The sequence below is a fragment of the Theropithecus gelada genome, chromosome 7b (assembly GCF_003255815.1).
Source record: "Theropithecus gelada isolate Dixy chromosome 7b, Tgel_1.0, whole genome shotgun sequence".
In the NCBI taxonomy this organism is placed as follows: Eukaryota; Metazoa; Chordata; class Mammalia; order Primates; family Cercopithecidae; genus Theropithecus; species Theropithecus gelada.
In genome coordinates, this window is record NC_037675.1 from 38268587 (window position 1) to 38291763 (window position 23177).

Genomic DNA, 23177 nt, shown 5'->3' on the forward strand with positions numbered 1-23177 from the left:
GGCTTGTCTTGAACTCCTGACCTCAAGAGATCTGCCCACCTTGGCCTCCCAAAGGCTGGGATTACAGGCATGAGCCACTGTGACTGGCCTGGTGTTTACTTAGTTTTGTGGTAGATGTTAATATTTAATATTTAAAAATACAATATTTTGTTTATGGGTTTGGGTCTACTATCCTGGTTGCTCTATGTAGACATATGAGGAGTTTCAAAAACGATGCTGCCTCTACCACTATCTTTTTCAGGATCCTCCTGTTTTTTTTTTTTGAGACAGAGTGTCGCTCTTGTTGCCATACTGGAGTGCAATGGCACGATCTCAGCTCACTGCAACCTCTGTCTCCCGGGTTCAAGCAACTCTCTTGCCTCAGCCTGCCAAGTAGCTGGGATTACAGGCATGTACCACCATGCCCAGCTAATTTTTTGTATTTTTAGTAGAGATGGGGTTTCACCATGGCCAGGCTGGTCTTGAACTCCTGACCTCAGGCGATCTGCCCACCTCAGCCCCCCAGAGTGCTGGGATTACAGGCGTGAGCCACCATGCCTGGCCCCTCCTGGGTGTTTTTTACAAAGTTAAATTTATTGAATTTAAAGGGCTGTGTTCTTTGAAATTATGTCCTGCTACAATATTCTTTAATTTAGGAGAGGCTGGTTATTACAGATGGTGACTGTTCCTTCCTTTTAAAGTCCTTCCTTTATGAAATAAAAACCTGGCAACAGTTTTATTTTGGAGATTTTGCTAGGTTGTGAAATCTAGCATTTTGATGACCATTTATCTCAATTCCCTAAAGCAGGAAAAATAAGTGATTTCTCAAAGGTTACAGAGTTAATAAATGGCAGCACCTGTATCTAAATATGTATTTTATGATTCCACATGAATCATCTTTGAACTGGTTATAGGAAGTGACTGAGTGAGAGAGAACTCTGTTTAGAAAATGTTTTACCAGGCGAGTGTGGTGGCTCATGCCTGTAATCCCGGCACTTTGCGAGGCTGAGGTGGGAGGATTGCTTGAACCTGGGAGTTTGAGACCCACCTGGGCAACATAGTGAGACCCTGTCTTTACCAAAAATTTAAAAAGTAGCTGGGTGTATTAGTCCACATTCATGCTGCTGATAAAGACATACCCAAGACCAGGCAATTTACAAAAGAAAAAGGTTTAGTGAACTCACAGTTCCATTAGGATGGCGAGGCCTCACAATCATGGTAGAAGGTGAAAGGCACATGGCAGCAGACAAGGGAAGACAGTGAGAGCCAAGCGAAAGGGGTTTCCCCTTATAGAACCATCAGATCTTGTGAGACTTATTCACTACAACTAGAACAGTATGGGGGAAACCAGCCCCATGATTCAGTTATCTCCCACTGAGTCCCTCCTACAACATGAGGTAATTATGTGAGCTTTAATCCAAGATGACATTTGGGTGGGGACACATCCAAACCATATCGTTCCAGCCCTGGCCCCTCCCAAATCTCATGTTCTCACATTTCAAAACCAATCATGCCCTCTCAGTAGTCCCCAGAGTCTTAACTCATTTCATCATTAACCTAAATGTCTACAGTCCAAAGCCTCAACTGTTACAAGGAAAGTTTGTTCTGCCTATGATCCTGTAAAATTGAAAGCAAGTTAGTTATTTTCTAGATACAATGGGGGTGTAGGCATTGGGTAAATACAGCTGTTCCAAATGGGAGAAATTGGCCAAAACAAAGGAGCTACAGGCCCCATGCAAGCCCAAAATCCAGTGGGGCAGTCAAATATTAAGGGTCCAAAATGATCTCCTTTGACTCCATGTCTCACATCCAGGACACGCTGATGCTAGAGGTGGGTTCCCATGGTCTTGGGCAGCTCTGCCCTTGTGTCCTTGCAGAGTACAGCCTCCCTCCCAGCTGCTTTCACAGGCTGGCATTGAGTGTCTGCAACTTTTCTAGGCACATGGTGCAAGCTGTCAGTACTTCTACCATTCTGGGGTCTAGAAGATGGTGGCCTTTTCTGATAGCTCCACAAGGCAGTGCCCCAGTAGGGACTTTGTGTGGGGGCTCTGACCCCACATTTCCCATCTGTACTGCCCTAGTAGATGTTCTTCATGAGGGCCCCCACCCTGCAGCAAACTTCTGCCTGGATATCCAGGCATTTCCGTACATCCTCTGAAATCTAGGCAGAGGTTCCCAAACCCCAATTCTTCATTTCTATTCACTTTCAGGCTCAACATTATGTGGAAGCTGCCAAGGCTTGAGGCTTGCACCCTCTGAAGCCATGGCCCGAGCTCTATGTTGGCCCTTTTCAGCCATGGCTGGACCAACTGGGACACAGGGTACCAAGTCCCTAGGCTGCACACAGCACGGGGACCCTGGGGCTGACCCACTTTTTCCTCATAGGCCTCCGGGTCTGCAATGGGAGCAGCTGCTGTGAAGACCTCTGGAGACATTTTCCACATTGTCTTGGGGATTAATATTTGGCTCCTCATTAGTTATGCAAATTTATGCAGCCGGCTTGAATTACTCCTCAGAAAATGGGATTTTCTTTTCTATCGTGTGGTCAGGCAGCAACTTTTCTGAACTTTTATGCTCTGCTTCCCTTATAAAACTGAATGCCTTTAACGGCACCCAAGTCACCTTTTGAATGCTTTGCTGCTTAAAAATTTCTTCTGCCAGATACCCTAAATCATCTCTCTCAAGTTCAAAGATCCACAAATCTCTAGGGAGGGGCAAAATGCCTCCAGCCTCTTGCTAAAATATAACAAGAGTCACCTTTACTCCAGTTCCCAACAAGTCTCTCATTTCCATCTGAGCCCACCTAAGCCTGGACTTTATTGTCCGTATTGCTATCAGCATTTTGGGCAAAGCCATTCAACAAGTCTCTAGGAAGCTCTAAACTTTCCCACATTTTCCTGTCTTCTGACCCCTGCAAACTGTTCCAACCCCTGACTGTTACCCAGTTCCAAAGTTGATTCCACGTTTTTGGGTATCCACAGTAGCACCCCACTCTGCTGGTAGTAATTTGCTGTATTAGTCTGCTTTCATGCTACTGATAAAGACACACCCAAGACTGGGCAATTTACAAAAGAAAGAGGTTTAATGGACTCACAGTTCCATGTGGTGGACTCACAGTTCTACGTGGATGGAGAGACTGCACAATCATGGTGGAAGATGAAAGGCACGTCTCACAAGGCAGCAGACAAGTGAAGACAGTGAGAGCCAAGCAATAGGGGTTCCCTCTTATAGAACCATCAGATCTCATGAGCCTTATTCACTACCATGAGAACAGTATGGGGGAAACCACCCCTGTTGATTCAGTTATCTCCCACTGGGTCCCTCCCACAACATGAGGGAATTATGGGAGCTACAATTCAAGATGACATTTGGGTGGGGACACAGAGAAACCGTATCACTGGGTGTGGTGGTGCGTGCATGCCTGTAGTCCCAGTAACTCAGGAGACTGAGATGGGAGGATTGCTTGAGCCTGGGAGTTCAAGACTGCAGTGAGTCGTGGTTGCACTACTGCACACCAGCCTGGGCAGTGGAGTGAGATCCTATTTCAAAAAAAAAAAAAGGAAAGTGTTTTACCTTTCAGCTAACATGCTGGCTTAGGACTCCTGTCTGGGTAGTGTGAGAAATACTCCTTGGGAGATTGGAGATAAGATTTTTGGCAGCTTCCTGATTATTGAGAATTCAGTGTCCAGTTAATTCTTGACTGTGATGCCTCCTTTTTTGAGTTTGTTCTGTAAGAAGCTGAAAATGTCTCTGAATATATGAGGTGCTGTGAGAGCTAGGGAACTCATAAGGCATATGTATTAGTTTCCTACTGCTGCTGTAACAGCTGTAAAAAATCATCACTAATTGGGTGGCTTAAAACAACACAAATTTATTATCTTATGATTCTGGAGGTCAGTAATGTGAAATAATTTTCATTGGGCTAAAATGAAGATGGCATAGGGCTGGGGATTTTTAGCATGTCTTAGGGAGAATCTGTTTCTTGCCTTTTCCTGCTTCTTAGAGACTGCTTGCTGTTCAAATGAAATTGTGCATTTCCCCAAAGAGGTGATCAATTAACACTGTATAGTCTATTCATGTATTCAATACTTCAAAATTTTTTTAATGTAGTTAATTATTTAACCTATACAGAGTCATTGTATACTATCTCTCCTCATATCTGGGGTTTGGAAATGGTGGTGCAGCTGAACAGAGACACATCCAAGGTCTAAAACATGAAGTGTGGGGGGTGTGTGTGTGTGTGTGTGTGTATGTATGTATGTGGGTGTGTATTTTCAGAAGTGGAAGTGGGGTGAGCTGGAGGTTATTGAGTCTCAAGCACCACAGAATCACTGTTGACATTTGTTGTTATTGCAACAAGGAACTCCTTTAGTCAGCATTGAGGGAAGTGGGCCGGCAATCTCTTTAAGTTGTGTACCAGGATAGGAGAGACTATCTTGCACTTATAACACCCAAATAATGGCTTAATACAACACAAGTTTTTCACTCATACAGAGTTTGGCTTAGAGATTAAAGCTCCTTCTATCCTGTGATGGCACCATCACAAGGTTCTCAAGGTTGTTGTGGGAGAGGGCTAAAGGAGCTCACAGAATGCCTTTAGTGGTTAAGTCCTGAAATTGGCTTGTATCACATCTGCCCACACTACTTTGGCTACAATTCAAGCGACCAAAATATAAATAAGGCTAGGAAATATGATTTTCCTGCACATTTAATAGGAACTTGTATGGTTATAATCCAAATAGGATGGGGATTTGGAAAGGGATAGAGTAGAAGAGGAAATGATGGTTAGATCCCATCTCTTTTCATTACTCCAGCAAGATTTTTGCCCTGCCTTGACAGTACCATTTGGCACTTGCTGCTTGGGCTGTTGCTGTGGATTTCTGTATTGGTGGGACAGACAACGATTGACCTAAGGCAACATCTGGAACTTAAGAAACATATACATTACACATTTTTCTCCCACCTATTCTTTCAGCATCGCCAGTGTCTGCCTTTCACCTGAGGTGGCTCCCAACCCTATTTCAAGACAGTTGACACACAGATTTCTTGAAGTTTCTGGTTGATTCCTCAGGTCAATGACTTTTTTTTTTTTAAAGTAGTTCTAGGTGGATTTTGGGGAAGAGAACTAGCAACCTTTTGCAGTTCAGTGTCTTAAGGGGAACTGGACGCCTTCGTGACTGCTGATTAAAACATTTTTAGGACAAAAACTCCAACCTTACCTTACCTAAAAACCGTTTAGTTTCTTGTCCCCATAAATAGAACAAACAGTTCATTGCTAGGGTCTTGGTATGATGGTAATGACATGATGGCACCATGACCCAGAGAATAGCAGAAAACTTTGTATTGGGTTGCCTGTGAAATGTAGTTCTTGCTTTAGGAAGCAAATTGTCTTTCTTTCAACCACTGATACTATCTTTATCCTCTCTCTTCAGGTCGAGTTAAAGGTCTGAAACAATAATTAAAAAATCAACTTATCAAAAATACTTTGCTTCACATTTTTTGTGTGTAATTAGTGTTGCAAGGCACCCAAAAGAAGAAATACTGGAAACAATTTGTGGCCTGGCACAGTGGCTCATGCCTGTAATCCCAGCACTTTGGGAGGCCAAGGCAGGAGAATTGATTGAGGCCAGGAGTTTGAGACCAGCCTTGTCAGCATAGTGAGACCCTGTCTCTAAATAAATGAATAAATTTGATTTGGTAAAATAAGTATCCTGACCAATAAAGAAAAGTTAACAGATTGAAAATGGTAAAGTTTCCAAAGTAAGTCAACAATTTCATCAAACATCTTTACAGTGTATAGCTTATTTAAACATATATACTTTTCTAGGTATTGTGCAAAACAGGCACTAGAGAGATGAATGAGTGCATTGTTAAATTTATAAATATTATTAAAAGATTAATTTGCGTGTGTATGTGTTTGAGAAGGATCTCACTCTGTTGGCCAGGCTAGACTGCAGTGGTGTGATCTGAGCTCACTGTAACCTCCTCCCTGGCTCAAGTGATCTCTTACTTCAGCCCCCAAGTAGCTGGGAATACAGGCGTGTGCCACCACACCCAGCTAGTATTTTTTGTAGAGACAAGGTTTTGCCATATTGCTTATGCTGGTCTCAAACTCCTGGATTCAAGTTATCTATCTGCCTTCGGCCTCCTAGAGTGCTGGGATTACAGGTGTGAGCCACTGCACCCAAGCCCATTATTCATTCTTGCCACGAAGATTAACCATAAAACAAAACAAAACAAAAACAAAAAAGCCCATTGGCTATATGAATTAACATTACAGAGTAGCAGACCAATTAACATTATTAAATTAAGTCAACAACATGAAGAGATATACACTTAAATTCCATATTGAGTTTATGCAGCGATGTAGAAATAAAACTATTAGGAGGAAAAATCTGTTACTGTCACTACTGATTATATACCTCTTTATGCTAGTGATTGATTTTAGGGGCTTTTATTGAATTAAATTTACATACTTTATATCATGATTCAAAAATAGGGTTTGACTCAAAGTTTAGTTACATTAAGGATTAAAATATTTTTACATTAAAAAAATATATGTTACAAAAAGACTGCATGGTCTCATTTATATGTAGAACCTAAAAAAGTTGAATTTAGAAATAGGAAGATGATGATTATCAGGGGCTAAAGATTGGGGATGGGAGTGATTGGGGAGATGTTGATCAAAGGAGACAGAATTTCAGTTTGACAGGAGGAATAAGTTCAAGAGAGCTATTGTAAAACATGGTGACTACAGTTAATAACAATGTATTATATTCTTGAAAATTGCTAAGAGAGTAGATTTTGTGTTTTCACCACAAAAAAGACATGTGAGATAATGCATATGTTAATTAGCTCAATGTAGCCATTCCACAATGTATATTTCAAAACAACATGTTGTGCATAAATATGTACAATTTTGACTTGTTAATTAAAATACATAAATATGCATTTAAAAATAGTTATTAAGAGGTGAATTTTGATAATCTTAAATCTACTCTAACAGTACTAAAAATTTTCACCAAATTTTTAAGAAATACAAAAATGTTTTATCATGTTATTTATTAATAGGAAAAGGTCAACAAAGTGTTGAGAAACCCTGCTGCTTCTTTTGTATATGTCTCTAGCTGTTTGTTATTGTGACCAGTGGAACTTTGAAGAGAGTTTTACAGTGGTGCTTGCAGGGTATTGCTCCATATCTCTATCTTGTGGAGTAACTTTGTATATTTTATCATCTTCCTTAAAGGGACAGTGTGAATACTAAGCTTTTCCTTGGAGAAATGAGCTGCCACTTTTCTTTTTCCTATGGGAAAATTTTAGAAGATGTTGAAGAAATCCCAAGTGTTCATAAATATTACTTATCAAACGAAAAATTTTGGTCAGAATCTTCTTGAAAAGCTGGGTTTTCTAAAAGTTTTGTTAGGTTTACTGCAAAATTAATAAAAAGGACTGACACATAAGCTTTGCAAAGTGAGTCTATTTCTCCAGTAGATGGCGCTGGATACTAATGATATTGTGCTGCTGCATGGCAAACAAGGGAATGCAGCTGATGAGATAATAATATTAAACGTAAGTAAACCAATATATAATACAGTTCAATACTCTTCCTATTCATTATGTAACTAGAGGCAAAATATAATTTTATTCCATATATCTCCATCTATCTATCTGTCTATATGTTATTTTCCAGTTATGTGTGGAGAATGTATACAGTTGATTGGTGGAGATGGTGAGTTTTTATTTGTCTGTCCTTATACTTTCAGTCAGTACTCTAATGACCAAGAAAATGTAAAAGATTTTATTATTATTATTACTATTATTGAGACAGGGTCTCGCTCTCACACAGGCTGGAGTGCAGTGGTGTGGTCATAACCCACTGCAGCCTCAAACTCCTGGGCTCAAGCGATCCTCCCACCTTAGCCTCTGGAGTTATTAGGACTACAGGCACTCACCACCATGCCCAGCTAATGTTTTTATTTTTCGTGGATATGGGTTCTCCCTGAGTTTCCCAGGCTGGTCTCAAACTCCTGTCCTCAAGCAAGACTCCTGCTTTGGCCTCTCAGAGTGCTGGGATTACAGGCATGAGCCACCGTGCCCAGCTAATATTTTCAATATACAGTTGAAATTATTATAAATGGCTTCCACTCAATGATTTGCCAAAATAATGGAAGTTCTCCATTCCCACTGGTATTAACATACTGACTGATTTCTATGGTGTGCTTGATACTAAGGCTAGTAGATGAGTGTCTTGTAGATACTTCTGCTTTTACCAGTTGATCTCTATACTTAAAAAGTAGTGTCAGGTGTGTTTGTTCTCAAACCTGTTTATACTAATTGTATCTGTGATCATAATTATGTAATTTAATATATTAAAATAAGCTAATGGAAACTCATTATAAAAAGCATTCTCTCTATTAAAAATAAGATGAATGTTTTGGAACAATCAGTAAAGGTTAATCACTAAAAAAAATTGCTATCAAAGAGGTGTGGATGAGAAAACTGAATAAAAGCCCTAGAGACCGGGAGCAGCAGCTCACACCTGTTATCCTAGCACTTTAGGAGGCTGAGGTCGGAGCCTCATTTGAGGCCAGGAGTTAAAGAACAGCCTGGGCAACATAGGGAGATTGTATCTCTACAAAAAATTTTACAAAAGTAGCCAGATATGGTGATATGTGCCTGTAGTCTTAGCTACTCAGGAGGCTGAGGTGGGAGGATCACTTGAGCCCAGGAATTTGAGGCTGCAGTGAGCTATGACCACACCACTGCACTCCAGCCTGGGTAACAGAGCCAAACACTGTCTCTAAAAAATATTAAATTAAAAATAAAAAATATTTTATTATTGTTTGGCATATAAATCATACTTGACTTCTACAGTTTACCTAATATATACTGTTTTATAGTACACAATGATATAAATATACACTGTGAATACAAGTAATACTTAGAAAATAAAAGTTAAAAGAAGTTACTAATTAAAGAATTATCACTCAGCTAATACATTTCATATATCAGGGTTTATAAGGAGTTTTGGTTAAGGTCTAGATCAACTTAACTCTTCTTCACAGTCTACTCTCTGTCCCTTATTAGTATCTTGCTACACATGTTCAGTCATCTTTTTATAATCTGTCTCACATTTTTTCCCAATATTTTATATAAAAGGAGAAACATACTAGTATTCCTGTGATCACCAGGACTTGAGCCATCTAATGGGAAAATGGAAATTGCAACTATATCTCTTCACGAGTCTTCTAATGTCCTCTTACCATTCTGACTATTCTTTTTCCTATTCTGTCAACACGTACTTGTACCTTTTAATATCCTCTTACCATTTTGACTATTATTTTTTCTTCTCTTTCAGCAATACTTGTACCTTTTTATAGTATTGATGGAGGCATTTACTTGCATGTGTCATCTTTCTAAGACCAAATTCACTTTTTTTCTCAATTTTTCACACGTATCATGTCAGTTGGGGCCTTTAAATCAGCCTGCCAACATATTTTCTAATTCTGGAGATCAAGCAAATTTGATTTTCATTTACTTCTTTTAATGAACATGCAATCCCATTGCTATATCACACTGCCAAGGCAGAAAGATTAAAATCTGGCCAGTCTAAAATTGCCAGATTCTACAGTGATTAAATTATTCAGTAGTCCTTCCTAAGTGATTATGTAAGTCTTCTCCATTGTAGCTGAGGTGTATACTGTTTCATCAGCTTAGTGAGGCATCCACTCCATGCATGTATAGCTTCATCTTTCTAAATTGATGCCAGTCTTGACCAGTCTTCTGGAAGACAGCACCCTCTAGTGTCACTATTTGGGGTAACACATGTATTTCATCATGAAATGCCACTCAACACCATTTGGGCTCGATTCAGTAATTCAATACTCCCTAAAATTTCCAGTCATTCTTTGATTGCTGGGGCCAGTGTTAATACAGCCACTACAAATGTTAACATCAGGTACTTGTGGCCTGAGTGCAATTTAAATATAAATTGGTCCCAAGAAGTAGTCAGTTGGCTGTATTTAACTTCATTTTTTTTCAAAAAGCTTTTAACTTTTTCAAAAAGTTTAGTCTATATGTGGGGGCTTCAAAAAGTTTTTGGAAAAATGGAATTAAAAGATAAAAAATATAAACTTTATTTCTCAACATAAGTGTCATCAAGTTCAGGACACTTTTGTTGATGATAATACCAGCCGTTTAGTCCATCCCTAAAGAACTGAGGGTCCTAGGAATTTAACCATGTCAGTGCAGTCATTTTTACATCATTAGCTGATAAAAAATGAATGCCTTTTACATATTTTTTAAGATTAGGAAACAAAAAGAAGTCAGAAGGAGCCAAATCAGGACTATAAGGTGAATGCTTTATGATTTCCCATCAGAACTCTTGCAAAATTGCCCTTATTTGATGAGAGGAATGAGCAGGAACATTGCTGTTGGGAAGGAGGCCTCTCTGGTGAAGCTTTCCTAGGCATTTTTCTGCTAACGCTTTTGCTGACTTTCTCAAAATACTTTCATAATAAGCAGCTGTTGTCATTCTTTGGCCTTCTAGAAAGTCAATCAAAATGCCTCAAACATCTTAAAAAACTGTTGCCATGGCCTTTGCTCTTGACCAGTCCACTTTTGCTTTGACTGGACTTTTACTTTTTGGTGGCCATTGCTTTGGTTGGACTTGGTCTTCAGGATCATACTGCTGTAAAACCATGTTTATCTCTGTTACAGTCTTCAAAGAAATGCTTCAGGATCTTGATCCTACTTTTAAAAAATTTCCATTGAAAGCTCTGCTGTTGTCTGCAGCTGATCTGGGTGCAATGGTTTTGGCACCCATCGAGTAGAAAGTTTGCTCAACTTTATTCTTCAATCAGAATCGTGTAAGCCTATTCAATTGAGACGTCTGTGGTGTTAGTTATTGTTTCTGCTGTTAATCATTGGTCCTGTTCAGTTAGGGCATGGACATGATAAATTTTTTTTTCTTGAAAATAGAGGAAAACAATCTGCTGCTGTGGGCTTCGTCTTCAACATTGTCTGGTCCCTTCTTTTTTTCTTTTCTTTTTTTTTTTTCAGGTGAGATCTTGCCGTGTTGCCCAGGCTGGCCTCGAACTCCTAGGCTCAAGTGATCCACCCACCTCGGCCTCCCGACGTGCTGGTATTACAGGCATGAACCACCATGGTTGGCCTTAATTTTTAATTTTTAAATTTTTTGTAGAGACGAGGTCTGGCTGTGTTACCCAGGCAGGTCTTGAACTCCTGGCCTCAAGTAATTCTCCTGACTCAGGCTCCCAGAGTGCTGGTATTACAGGCATGAGGCACCACACCTAGCCCCCAACCTTTAATTTAATTATTGACTGTTGCTTTTGTTAAAGTATTAGCATAACCTAGAATATAGTACGCTTCCATTCTAGCTACTACTCATTTATTCGTCCCTGCAGTACTGATAGAGGTCTACTGTGGTCCACTTAGCTGAATTCTTTTTTTAAAATTTGTATTTATTTATTTTTTGAGACATAGTCTCGCTCTGTCACCCAGGCTGGAGTGCAGTGGCGCGATCTTGGCTCACTGCAAACTATGCCTCCCAGGTTCACGCCATTCTGCTGCCTCAGCCTCCTGAGTAGCTGGGACAACAGGTGCCCCCCACCACGCCTGGCTAATTTTTTTTTTTTATGTATTTTTAGTAGAGATGGAGTTTCACCGTGTTAGCCAGGATGGTCTCGATCTCCTGACCTCGTGATCTGCCTGCCTCGGCCTCCCAAAGTGCTGGGATTACAGGCGTGAGCCACTGTGCCCAGCCAGCTGAATTCTTAAAGTGTATGTTCCCAAACTTTTTTTCATGATGCCCTTAGTGTCTTAATATTTTTATGCTACTTCTGAGCTATTGTTTTCTCTTGTTCCAAACTGATTTTTGCATGCTACTTGCTTTTTATCCCAGTAACTGTTGTAAACCCAGATTTGTAAAGATATGAATTCATTGAATAGAATGTAGTGAGATCTAATGATCCAACAGTGAACCTTCTTGAACTAGTAGTTCACATAATGTTCAACAGATGTCATTGCTTCTCTTGAAAATTTAAAATATTTAATCCCTGTGTGTTTGCTGCAGTGTTAGGGAATACCTTGACACACAGGTCAGGAACCATAGGTTTGAGGCCATCTTCAAGGAATTACTGTTGACTTTGTATGAGTGTGTGATATAGTTAGACTCTAATTGTAATAATAATAGTCCTCTGTTACTGGACTATTTATTAATCACAGATAGCATTTATTCTTGTTTGTGTGTATGTGTATCATAAAAGTACATAACATAAATTTTACCACTTTAAGTGAATAGTTGAGTGACATTAAGTACATTCACAATGTTGTACAAACATTACTGTTAGCAACTTCCAGAACTTTTCATCATCCCAAGCAGAAACTCTGTACCCACTAAGCAGTATCTCCATATTCCCCCTCCCCTGGCTCCTGATAACCTCTATTCTGCTTTTTTTTTTTTTTTTGAGGTGGAGTCTCGCTCTGTCATCCAGGCTGGAGTACAGTGGCTGGATCTCAGCTCACTGCAAGCTCCAAATGTCTTATGACAAAGACATTTGCCATAATATTATTTTAATTGTTAAAAATTTGATAAAACTACATGTTCAGTAATAGAATAATGGCATAACAAACTTTATAGTCATGCAATAATTTTAAATGATGGTTTGCTAATATTTTTAAGTGAAATTACAATACAATAACTTTTGTTTGTTTTTTTTTTTTTGAGATGGAGTCTCACTCTGTTGCCCAGGCTGGAGTGCAGTGGCCAGATCTCAGCTCACTGCAAGCTCCGCCTCCCGGGTTCACGCCATTCTCCTGCCTCAGCCTCCCAAGTAGCTGGGACTACAGGCACCCGCCACCTCGCCTGGCTAGTTTTTTGTATTTTTTAGTAGAGACGGGGCTTCACCGTGTTAGCCAGGATGGTCTCGATCTCCTGACCTCATGATCCGCCCGTCTCAGCCTCCCAAAGTGCTGGGATTACAGGCTTGAGCCACTGCGCCCGGCCTCTACTTTCTATCTCTATCAATCTGCCTATTCTAGGGATCTCATATAAGTGGAATCATAAAGTATTTGTCCTTTTGTATCATTTTACATTCCTACCAGCAATGCACAGGGGTTCCAATTTCTCCATGACCTTACCAATGCTTGGTATTTTCAATTTGTGTGTGTGTGTGTGTGAGATGAAGTCTTGCTTTGTCACCCAGGCTAGAGTGCAGTGGCGCGATGTCGCTCACTGCAACCTCCGCCTCCCAGGTTCAAATGATTTTCCTGTCTCAGCCTCCTGAGTAGCTGGGATTACATGAGCATGCCACCACTTCTGGCTAATTTTTGTATTTTAGTAGAGACGGGGTTTCACCGTGTTGCTTACGTTCGTCTCGAATTCCTGAGCTCAGGCAATCCGCCCACCTCAGCCTCCCAAACTGTTAGGATTACAGGCGTGAGCCACCACGCCTGGCCTCAATTTTTTGATAATAATCATCTTGCTGGGTATGAGTCATAACTCATTGTGGTTTTGACATAGATTTCCCTAATAGCGCATGATGTTGAGCATCTTTTCATGTGTGTATTAGCCATTTGTATGTCTTCCTTGGAGAAACGTCTAATCAAGGCCCCCCCCCCGCCACTTTTTTTTGCCTGTTGAAGGCTATAGTAGTGTGTTTCTTTTGAGGCTTTTCTAAATTATTATTATTATTATTTTTGAGACCCCTGTCACCCAGGTTGGAGTGTATTGGTGCAGTCTTGGCTCACTGCAGCCTCTGCCTCCTGGGTTCAAGTGATTCTCCTCCCTCAGCTTCCTGAGTAGCTGGGACTACAGGCATGCCCCACCACGCTTGGCTAATTTTTTGTATTTTTAGTAGAGACAGGGTTTCACTATGTTGGCCAGGCTGGTCTTGAACTTCTGACCTCAGGTGATCCATCTGCCTTGGCCTACCAAAGTGCTCGGATCACAGAGTGAGCTACCGCACCTGGCCTCCAAATTATTTGTGCACACTGTTCCTTGTTATGTGTGATCATTGACAGCTGTTCCTTTAGCTTATGTTCAGCTGGTGTTTTTATAGAGTTTTCCTGGAATGCCAGGGCCTCTTTCAGTCTTTGCAAATTGCTTATGTGCTGGGACACTCCTTTACCCCTTAGATTTAATCTGATCCAGGGGATCAGCCTGAGGTGAAAGTTTAAGATCTCAGGTCTTTTCTGGGCATGCCTCTTGCCTGGGTATGTGTTGGCTTTCTAGATTCCCCAGTATACTTGGCTGCTTGTCATGTGGTCATGTGTTAATTTCCCAGAAAGTCTTGCTCCAGCTTCTCTTTCAAGTCATAGATGGTCTGTCATATGTTTCCCCCAGTCATTTCTTGGCCTGGGTCTCTGTGGACCTGTTGTCACTTTGCAGCCTGTACAAGCAGTACCTGCCACTTTTCTTACCTGAGTTCTGAGCTAGAAGAAACAGAGGAGTGCCTTGTGTCGGTCCTTCAGCATCTCCTAGACAGGTCTGCACAGACATGCACAACAATTTGTCTGTCAGGTCTTCTCTGCTCCCTCTAGTTAGAGGGTGGAACTGCTTCAAGTATAGGACTCCCACTGCACCAGGTGGGGGATGGGGGAAGAGCAAGTGAATAAAGCCATATAATACTGTGCTATCATTTTGAAGATGTCTTTTTCTTGATTTGGCATTTTTTTGGTTGCTGTAAACCTTTGTTTTCTATAGCTCCAGCAAAGTTGGTTCAGACAGTTTCTGCTTTGGTTTTTTAAAAAATTCTCTCTGGGATAACAAGAGCATACATTTTTCTAGTCTACTATTTTACTAACATCTCTGCACTTTGACTTTGCTTTAAAAAGTTTTATTGTTGTTTGTGGAGGCTGGGTCTTGTGTTGCTCAGGCTGGTCTTGAACTTCTGGCCTTAAGTGATTGTGCCACCTTGAAGTTTTGATCTTAAGTAGTTAACTTTTGCACCCAACTTGGTGGGTGGTTTGTGTCTGGTTAAGACACTGTGCAGGTGCTCAGAGATATGTGATTGCTATTTAAGGAAGGAGAGAATCTGTGTGGTTGAACTCTAACCGTTGAGCCAGTTTGGTCTCTATTCTTGTGGACTGCTTGCTTAAGTCCTACTCACTGCCTGTTATGGTTTGTTTTGGTATGTGAACATTTCGCTTTCTTCCTTTTGAGCTTGCTTTTGTCTTTGAAATTTTGAAATTTTTTTCTTCTCTTAGAGACAGAGTCTCAGTCTGTCACCCAGGCTGGAGTACAATAGCGCGATCATAGCTCGTTGTAACCTTGAACTCTTGGACTCAAGTGATCCTCCTTCCTTGGTCTCCTAAGCAGCTGAGACTTACAGGCAAACACTATCTTCTCCCTTCTGTGAAATAATTATTCAGTGAATTCTGCAAGAAAGTAAATGCTGTATGTTCTCTTTTATTTTGCAATATATGTTTTAACTGTTTGTTATAAACGATTGCAAACATACACAAAAGTAGAGAAACAGAATCACAAATGCCTGTGTATGTATTACCCAGGTTTGACAATTATCCTTCATGATTTGTGTTGGTTAATCTTGTTTCATATATATCCCATATTCTACCTGTCCTGTGAATCCTGCTGTTTTTCCCCCATCTCCCATTCTCACCCCAGGATAATACTTATTAGTGATACAAACTTCCCTCAGGAGGCATATAATGTTTGTCTTTTTGTAATAGTTTTAATATTTGTGACAGGATAAATATTCAGTTTTGGTTTCCCTTTATTTTATTTGAATTTAAGAAAAGATTTTTCTTAAAGAATTAATAATATAAAATGCCAGGTTACTCATACAGCCGTTTTGCAAGTAGTAATCATGATCATGTTATATAAATCACCGCATCATAGAAATGAAACCTTCTTGAAAGAAGTGCTATTCTGGGCTGCGTGCAGTGGCTCACACCTGTAATCCCAACACTTTGGGAGGCAGAGACTGGTGATCGCTTGAGCCTAGGAGTTCAAGACCAGTCTGGGCAACACGACAAAACCCCACCTCTACCAAAAAAAAAAAAAAAAAAAAAATAGATGGGTGTGGTGACTTGTACCAGTGGTCCAGCTACTCGGGAGGCCAAGGCAGGAGGATTGCTTGAGTGTGGGAGCTGGAGGTTGCAGTGAGCCAAGATCACATCACTGCTCTGCAGCCTGGGCAACAGAATGAGACCCAGTCTCAAAAAAAAAAAAAAGTAATATTCGTATTTTTTAAAAATGAAAAATGGAAAGTCATCTGTGTCTTTTGGAAAGTCTTTTAAAAGTAGCATACATTGCTTAATTTTTTTTTTTTTTTTGAGACAGAGTCTGGCTCTGTCGCCCAGGCTGGAGTGCAGTGGCGCTCAGCTCACTGCAAACTTCGCCTCCTGGGTTCACGCCGTTCTCCTGCCTCATGAGCAGCTGGGACTACAGGCACCCACGACCACGCCCAGCTAATTTTTTATATTTTTAGTAGAGATGGGGTTTCACCTTGTTAGCCAGGATGGTCTCGATCTCCTGACCTCATGATCCGCCCGCCTCAGCCTCCCAAAGTGCTGGGATTACAGGCATGAGCCACCACGCCTGGCCTGCTTAATTTACTTAATACTTGGACAGAAACACTCTGCAACTGTATTAGTATTAATTTTATCGCTAATATTTTTAGCTTAGTTGGTTTGTCATTTTGAGATAGCTTTTTAAAAATGTATGTTTGGAAACAAATTTGTAGTTGAACATGTATTTCTGGATCCTAAGAAATTATAATGTGGTAAAAAAAAGAGTATAACACTTACATATAATTTATAGCTGAAATTATAATTTGAAATTGCAGGAAGAATAAAACTAATTGTTTCTTCAAGGAAATTTGTATATATAGTTCAGCTTCTTGTGTTTTTTCTTTTCACAATGCATTTTTATCCCATGTTATGGAACATCTGTTTTGGTATCATATTCTTACTACTTGCTTTTCATTAATGAAAACATTTATTAAGAATTACTCAAGAAATTAAATGAGCTTTTGTAGTTTCTTAGAAAAATGAATGGAGGAGGCTGTGACATACTTGGTAATGAACAAGAAATTGGAACTATAAGTCTAATTTATTTTACTATCTTTAAAATCTTCACTTCTAGTAATTGTGTTCTATAACCTGTAAGCTGACTTTAATATTAAAATTTTTAAAAATGCAGTACGTAGGTTGCATGTAGCACTGTTCTTTGAGATTGATTAGCTACAATAATTTTAGCAAATTACGTAGATAAAATATTGTGTTTTTTGGTGTTTCTTTGAGACATGTCTTACTCTGTCGCCCAGGCTGGAGTGTAGTATGCAATTATGGCTCAATTATAAAATTGTCATTACATGTTTAAAACTCAAAGCATAACTTGTTAGTAGAATATATTTATTCTTCTGTATATGCCTCTGTTTGTTAAGGTCTTCTTTGTCAGTATTTATTGTAAAACTACAGAAAATATGGAAAATCACTAAATGGCTTTTGTTCAATTTGAGAAAAATCTGTTAGTAAGCATTATAATATATGATGAATTAAAGACCTAAATGATTATTTTTACTTTATTTCTGAAAGACATTTTCTGATAGCTATTCTTTTGTTTGATTTCAAGTGGCTGCTTATAACAGTTGTCATTATAGATCAGTTTAGCTTGCTCTAATATGTTTTCACCTTTGATTTGCCAGGAACTTCAGTTGGCTGTATGGAAATGTAAACCTTTGTATGAAGGAGTATATCATTGTGTCAGAACTTGGCACCCACAAGGATCTTAAGCAAACAGGCTATTTGTTCCCTGGAGAAACGATTCTATAATCTGACTTTGTTTTTATATTCTGTTCTGTGCTAGATTAAGTGATTTAGTTTAGTTTTGCTTAGGGCAAAACGTTTCAGGATATTTTAGAAAATCCTGGTATGTGATTACCCTCTGAAAATAATATTAGTTTTAAAATTTTGCTTTTTATCAGTAGGCTTTGCAGTGCCATATTTATTCTCAAAGTGTCATTTGCAGCTGGCACTAAAGACTACTGCTGTATTCAAAATAGTATATTGTCTTATCCTCCAAATTTTGAAAATGTGGAAGCCATATATTTGAAGCACTAAGTATTAATTTCCTCTTAATTTGATGTCCTTTTATGGTTAGTTTTTAGAGAAACTACCAGTAGGTGACACACACACATACACACATGCACAGGTTTATTATAAGGAATTGACTTATGTGATTGTGGAGGCTAACAAGTCCCAAGATCTGCAGTCGGAAAGCTGGTGACCCTGGAGACCCAGCAGCGCAATTCCAGTGCCCGTTTGAAGGCTTGAGGTCTAGGAGAGCTGATGGTATATTTCCAGTTTAATGACTAGCGAGGTTGAGCCCCCAAAGAGTGAATATTTCATAGTCTGAAGGCAGGAAAGGACTGGTGTCCCAGCTGAAGGCAGTAAGGCAAGAGGAGATCCTTCTTGCTTTCTAGAGGTCAGCCTTTTTGTTCTATTCAGGACCTTGATTGATTAAATGGTCCACCTACATTAGAGAGGGCAGTCCACTTTACCCAGTACACTGATTCAGATGTTAATCGCATCCAGAAACAACCTCACAGACACACCTAGAATAATGCTTATAAATATCTGGCCAGCCCACGGCCTAGTCAGGTTGACACATAAAATTAGGCTAGGTTCAGTGCCTCATGACTGTAATCCCAGCACTTTGGGAGGCCGAGGTGGGAGGATCTCTTGAGTCCAGAAGTTTGAGACCAGCCTGGGCAAGATAGAACTCGTCTCTATTATGGGTGCGGGGGGATAGTGAGGGGGTGGGATGGGGAGGCGGGCGGAAACCATTACATTGACCTTCAATGATGGGATGTAATGAGTCTTTTTTGATGGTAACTTTTTGACTATTAAAGCATAAACAAAGGGGAACTGTCTGTGATAGACATAAAATGTAATAATATAAAGCAATTTATTTTCATTATAAATTTTTTAAACTTTAGACTCCTGAATTTAGATGCCTGAATTCTGAGACAATTGTAAATAGTCCCTAATTGAACTAAGAAATGTGGTTTTTAGAAATATTTGTTTAGTTCTCAGAAACTCTTTCTTACATTTTGAATTTCTCTATTTCAAGAAATTCTTGCCATATGTATTAGTTTATTTTGAACTTTTTAGTCCAGTTAATCCAAGCAAACAAGGCAGCAAGCAAGCAGTCAATCAATCATAACAAAGTATAATTATAAAAGATTAATTAGGCAATAATAGTTTTTTCAGAGTTTCAAGGGTGTCATGAAGATCACTTTCTTTCTATTCATTTTGGGCCTCTCAGTGGTAATGTAATGTCCTTCAAGGTTTCCTATTAAATTCCATATTAATTATAAATATTTAATTATTAAATTAGAAGTAATACATGCACCCAATTAAAAAATCAAATTATACATATAAATATAAAATGAAATATAAATGTTTCTTTCCCTAATTTTCTCTATCTCCCCACCCCAACTCGTAGGCCCTTTCTTCAGACTAACCACTGGTAATAGTTTCTTATGTATACTTCTGTAAAAAAATAATGTGCCTATTCAAGCATGTATATATATGTGAGTTTAATTTTTCTGTTTTTAATTTATCCATACTTGGTGCCTGTATTGTTTGACCAAAGATATATTTGTATAGGAAATCTATTTGTCTTATTCACCATTTTATATCTAACTCCTATAATAATGTCTGGCTCATAGTATACACATAGTATATATAGATCTCTTGCATTTGTGGTATAAACCATATAGGTTTTCCATATGGTTGAGCCACATTTTATTTATACCAATTTTCTATTGATGGACATTTATGTTAGTTCTAGTTTCCTGCTAGTCATGTCCCTCCACCTGTCCATCCACCTGTGTGTTCATCAAATATTTACTGAGTCCATATTTTGTGCCAAATACTCTTCTAAGGATGCAGAGATGGAGGAGAAAATCAAGGGCCCTGTTTCCATGTAAGTTGCTGAGATATATCAAAAAACAATGAAATAAAATCTAAACAAATCAGTTTCATGAAGGCAGTAGTGCAGGTAATGTGATGAGAAAAGAGTTTCTACTTTAGATGGGATGGCCAGGCAAAACCTTTGTAAGAGATGACTTTTGAGCAAGGCCTGCATAATGAGAAAAATGGCTTAGAGATCTAGAAGAGAGAATTCTAGGCATAGAGTATAATAGCAAGATAAAAGCTCTGAGGTAAGAGTAAGCTTGGTGTGTTCGAAGAACAGAAAGAAGACCAGCATGACTGGAGCATGAGTATTTGTTCTTATGAATAAAAACTGCTTCAGTGAATATCTTTGTACATAAAAATATATCTTACATATTTTTGTAAATATTTTTAGTAATGGAACTGTGGGGTCAAATAATTTAAATATATGCCTTTTAAATTTGTAGAGCTGTGGTACAGGGCCACTATTATCCCTTACCCTTTCTTCCTGAACCTCTTCTTGCTTTTCATAGCTCTGAGGAACTTGAGTTGTCTGGAGCTTCGTAAGGAGTAGGCACACTGGGTGAAAGAGTTTCTTTTAGGGAGAGAATGTGTCAGGGGCTATAAATGTTTGAGTCTTTTGTATAATAAGATGAAAATCCAATAGTAGGACATGTGCTTATATTGTGTTGTGTGATAAAATATTTGGCTTTCTGAAATAGCATGCTTTCTTTTTTATGAAACTGTTTTAATGCAGAAATTATCAGCATTTCTCAAGCTAGAAAATACAAAATTCAGAGTTTTTCTGAAATTACTGTTGGATAAAATGAAGTATTGTAAATGATCTCTAGTTTGATACTTGGATTCAATTTACACAAATTTGTGATTAAGCTAAGAAAATATGAAAAATGTGGCATAAACCAAAGTCAGCTGAAAACATTTGGTAAAGTGTGGCTTTTGTGGAGGAAGGTAGGAAGAGCATCTCCTATTTAAAATGTTTTAAAAAATCCTGGATACTGTTACATTGGGGAATGAAATCCCATTTTTAAATGCTTCTCTGTCAAAAAGGCATTATTTAATTTTAAAGGGTAAATGTCAGAATTACTTACAATTTTTTAGGCAGATTAGAAATTTCAGACTGGTCAAAGAACAAATTTTGTTTCATGAAGTGTTTTAATGCTGAGTAAATAGGAGAGTCAAGTCACATTTGAGAGCGTAGGGATGTTTGTTTAAATTTTTTCAACCTACTTTTTTTGATGAGTGCATGTAGGAAACTTTATCAGATATATTGAGATTCCTGTGTACCTAGAGAGAGAGAGGGTATGCAGTTTGCTTAATTATTATTTATTTTTATTTTCTTCTTTATAATAAGACTCACTTCCTTTTTTTTTTTTTTTGTAAGACAGGGTCTCGCCAGGCTGGAGTGCAGTGGTACAACATTGGCTCACTTTAGTCTCCATCTCCCGGGTTCAAGCAATTCTCCTGCCTCAGCCTCCCGAGTAGCTGGGACTAGAGGCACACACCGCCAAGCCGGGCTCATTTTTTTTTTTGTAGAGATGGGGTTTCACCGTGTTGGCCAGGATGGTCTTGATCTCCTGACCTAATGATCTGTCCGCCTCGGCCTCCCAAAGTGCTGGGACTACAGGCATGAGCCACCATGCCCGGCCACTTCCTTTTTTATATACTGAAAATTTTTCAGAATTAAAAATAAGTTGGAGGAATGAGGCTAGGAATTTATTATGGAGAATATTTTAATTTAACAGCTGCTCATATATCTTCTGTTGGTTACAGTAGAGTTTGTTTTTTTTTTTTTTAAATAGGTAATTTTTTCCATCCAACTTATAAACAAACTTTAGCTGGAAATTGATTTTACGTTGCCTCTTGAACTTGGTGTAGATTAGTAATAACGTAATTTTTATGTTTTGTCTGTAAAGTAGTAAGTTAGCATTTGGATTAAGAAACCCAATTTATCTGATTGTCTACTGTAAAATCATCCCACTAGTTTTAATGTGAATATATAATTTTTGACCGAGACAAATTCTTGATATCAAATCTTTAAGGTAAGGACAGAAAATAGTATTTTATTAGTCTTAATCCTTTGTCCTAAAAAAGATAGAAGTATAAATATGTTGCATGTTTACAGAAATCTTCTCCTATTATATGTAGATATGTTTTAATTGTTTGAATCATTAAAACATCTAATTTTTGCTGAATATGCAAATATGTCACTAAATCTGTTTTTTAAGATTTTTCCAGTTTAATGTCTGAATCCAAATTCATAAAGAGTTGGAAAAATGAGATGTCTGAGCTATAGGATTCACAGGGATTTCATATGAAGCCTATTTAATCAGGATAACACTGTTATTAATATTCATAATGTCAGCTGGAACACAAATGACAGACTATGAGGCCTAAAAATTTTACTTGGTGAATTTATTAAAAGTAGCTTAAAAAATTAATGGAATTTAAGTAAAGTTGGTGAGTATGAAAATCTTGTGTTAGCAGAAAAAAAAATCTCTATTAGAACTTTCCTTTAAGACCATTTTGCATTGATGTCTTTTGACAGATTTCATTGGTACTTAAAGAAGAAAGATGCATGAATGGTCATTTAAGAGGATTTAAACACATTGGCACATTAATTTTTACATGAATAATAAGTACTTTCCAAAAGCAATTAACTTACAGTGTACAAGATATGAATTGAAAAATAAGACTGTGACATCAAGGGCAAAGCAAATGTGCTGTACATTTTAAACTTAGTGACAGGACTTTTAAATATTTTGATTTTTTTATTTTTATAGTTTGTGCTGGTTATGACTTAGAATGTGGTTATTTTAATGCACTTAAAAGCAAATTTAAAGGACATTAATTTATTGGTCTCTCTGTCTCCAAAAATATTGGTGAGTGTTAAGCATTATCTTCTGCCAAGGACCATTTGTATTTTTTGAAAAAGTAAATATTTATTGTGTTAATTGCAATATTTTGTCAGAGAACATGTGCAAATTACAGAAAGGCAATGGGATGATACTGTTTGGGTTTAAGGCTACTAATACATATTTTTAACACAGGCTTATTGGTTATAACATAACTTAAGAGTATAATAAATAAGCTTCTGAAAGTTTAGTCTGAAAAGTTATGGACCACTTGAGTAGTTAGTATGTAAATACATTTGTCCTGAATTTTAGCCTAAGAAGGTAAAATATTGGGGATGACCTAAAATAGAATGCGTTTTTGTGTAGTACTTGGTACTCTTT

General features: G+C 38.4%; 1 protein-coding gene across 2 annotated transcripts in view; it reads left to right on the plus strand.

The window, feature by feature from the left end:
* MIPOL1 (mirror-image polydactyly 1) overlaps positions 1–23177 on the plus strand; it is a 401247-nt gene that overhangs the window by 25824 nt on the left and 352246 nt on the right. The window contains exon 2 of one of the 2 annotated variants that reach the window (XM_025392166.1): positions 4474–4581. The exons of the other annotated variant lie outside the window; for it this stretch is intronic. The gene's annotated coding sequence lies outside the window, so the exon portion shown is untranslated. The remainder of the gene's footprint in view (positions 1–4473; positions 4582–23177) is intronic. 2 annotated transcript variants of the gene reach the window in all.